The sequence below is a fragment of the Silene latifolia genome, chromosome Y (genome assembly GCF_048544455.1).
Source record: "Silene latifolia isolate original U9 population chromosome Y, ASM4854445v1, whole genome shotgun sequence".
Classification (NCBI taxonomy): Eukaryota; Viridiplantae; Streptophyta; class Magnoliopsida; order Caryophyllales; family Caryophyllaceae; genus Silene; species Silene latifolia.
This window is the reverse complement of record NC_133538.1, coordinates 41,660,945-41,663,788: the sequence shown is the minus strand read 5'-3', so window position 1 is coordinate 41,663,788 and position 2,844 is coordinate 41,660,945. Positions and strand designations below refer to the sequence as shown.

Genomic DNA, 2,844 nt, shown 5'->3' with positions numbered 1-2,844 from the left:
TTGTTGTCTTTTGATAAGCCCTTTTACTAGATTGAAAGATTAGTAATTTAAATTATCATTAGATTGGAATTTCCTTTGAGCGAAAGCTTTGAGACATTCTTGGGAACTAGAAGACCGTAAGGTTAATTCGAGCATTGATCGAAAGGCTTGCTCATATTCCCTGAGACCGTATTATAGGACCTCTGCTACCTTACTGACCTGACCTTAGCCATGGTGAACCGAAATTCCCGATCTTCCTTTTATCTGTTGAGAATTTCATTTCTTGCAATTAGTCATTAGAATCAACCAATTTCAAAACCCCCCATTTAATTGTTACTTTTATAGACTGAAATAAGCAAATAGAATTGATCTTATCTCTCTGTGGTTCGACCCATACTATCACTAGCTATAGTTTTAGTTTGGAATTATAAATTTAATTTTGATACAAAACGACGGTATCAAATTTTGGCGCCGTTGCCGGGGAGACGGTGTAATTTACATTTGCTTTATTTTTAGTTTATTTTTCTTGTCTCAAGGAACTTTGGTTCCTTGAGGCCGTTGCTTACCTTTGCTTCTAGTTTTGCTTTTGCACAGTTAGAAGACAGGTTTTGAGAGGAAGACTTGAGTACTCTCAGTTTGGTGAACATGACTACGATATATGATAATCTTCAGCCAAAGGAGCACCACCTTCCAAAGGGGCACGTGTTACCTACCCCTACTACCGGTAACTTCGAATTTCATTCCTCTTATATCGATCTAATAGAGCGAAATCAATTTGCTGGTCTACCAGATGAGGACCCCTTGAAGCATATGGAAATTTTCATAGACTACTGCTGTTCCATACCTATACCAGCTGGGGTAAATCAGGATGAAGTAAAGGGGGTGATGTTCTTATACTCCTTGAAGGATTCGGCGCGAGATTGGTACCGCTACCTTGATAGGGTAGCGGTGAGTCACAGATTGGACATCTCTAGCATTAGCCTTCTACAAGAAGTACTTCCCGCTTTCAAAGATCGATGCCTTGAGGAGTAAAATTACAAATTTCAAAGAAGAAGTGATGAGGGTTTTTGTGAGGCATGGGGACGTTTCAAAAGTTTGGTCCGAGTTGTCCCTCACCATGGTTTCCAGCAGTGGTATCTTTGCAACTTATTCTACAATGCTTTATATGATGATTACAAGGTCATCCTGGACGCAGCTGCGAATGGTAGGTTCCAAAACAATACCGGTCATAATAGAGGTTGGAACACTATTGAGGAGATGGCGGTCCATAGAGCTGAGTTTGGGAGTTCACGTGGAAATTCACGAAAGCAAAGTGATGAAATGAGTACCGTTGTGACACTCATTACTTCTATTACTGCCCGTCTCGAGAAGCTCGAGGCCTCTGAAGTTTCCAAGGAAAGAGTTGAAACTCCTGTCCATAATCCAGATGAGACCGCGAAGTTGAGAGAAATGGTCCAAACTCTTTTGGTTCAAGTGGCGAATATAGAAGCAGCCGGGATTGAGTCCTCAAAGAATTTTGTGAAGCAGTTGGAGAATATAGAGGCTAAGCAAGTCGCCAATTCTTCAAGCAAATGTGAAGGGCCAATTGAAACGATTAATGCCATTAATCTCAGAAGTGGCCTCTCTTATGAAGGTCCCGACAAGCCAAGAGGAGACTCGGGAAATGATGAAGAAGCTAGTTTAATTTCTGGTGCAAAAACAAGCTCAATTGCCAGTACTTCTGGTCGATCGACCAGTACTGTCAGTCGATCGACTGGAGCGTCAGATGAAAAAGTTTCTGATCAGAAACTATTCATACCCAGCACAGGTGGTCGATCGACTAACACCATCAGTCGATTGACTGAGACTCCTGACGAAGAAGTTTCTGTCCAGGAACTGTTCACGCCCAGCCAACTTGGTCGATCGACTGATTCTCCAGTACAGGGCGCAATTCCGTCAACTAATTTGTATGATTCTACACTTATTGATGATTTGACGGAGGTATTAAACTTACGGAAGCGGAAGGTTACTGATCCTACGGCCAGTGTTGCAGTCCCGTATCCGGAGCGGTTAAAGAACACTAAGCTGGAGCGCAAGTTTGGTAAATTTTTGGAGATGGTCCAAAATCTCGAGGTAACGATTCCTTTCACTGATCTAATTACCCAGGTACCCTCTTACGCTAAATTTATGAAAGACATTTTAAATCGTAAGAGAAATTTTCGTGATGATGGTAATGTTGCTTTTGTGGAAGAATGCAATGCTCTTTCGCAAATTAATATACCACCCAAATTAAAGGACCCTGGTAGTTTTTCAATTCCTTGCACTATAGGTAACCACGAAATTGGAAAGGCCCTTTGTGATTTAGGGGCCTGTGTCAGTGTCATGTCGTACTCTGTTTGCGAAAGGTTAAATATTGGTAGACTCAAGGTGACCGATATTACCGTTCAAATGGCAAATAGATCGACTCAGAGACCTATAGGAGTTCTAGAGGATGTACCCGTTTGAGTGGGTAAGTCTTTTATCCCTGTCGATTTCGTTGTTTTGGACATTGCAGAGGACAGTCAGATACCTATTATTTTAGGTAGACCGTTTTTACATACAGCTGGGGCTGTAATAGATGTTAAACGCGGAACCATAACCTTAGAGGTTGGGGATGACACCATTGAGTTCAGTCTTGCTCACAAGGCGATTGAACCTGCTGATGATGATACGTGTTATTCCATTGATATTGTTGACAGGGCTGTTACTTATAATTGGAGGGAATCCTTAGCCAAGGATCCCTTAGCTGATCTAACCCGTTTAGATGAGTGTACAGGTAATTGATACCCGTCGTTGTGAGTACCAAAAATAAGATTTATAATTTCCTATTAAGACTAACCTAGGCTA

At 41.6% G+C, this 2,844-nt stretch overlaps 1 non-coding gene across 1 annotated transcript; it reads right to left on the bottom strand.

The window, feature by feature from the left end:
* Positions 1–995: 995 nt before the first annotated feature.
* On the bottom strand, positions 996–1,103 carry LOC141636139 (small nucleolar RNA R71). Its single transcript, XR_012540772.1, has one exon. It is a non-coding gene; the product is annotated as a small nucleolar RNA R71 (small nucleolar RNA).
* Between the last annotated feature and the right edge of the window lie 1,741 nt (positions 1,104–2,844).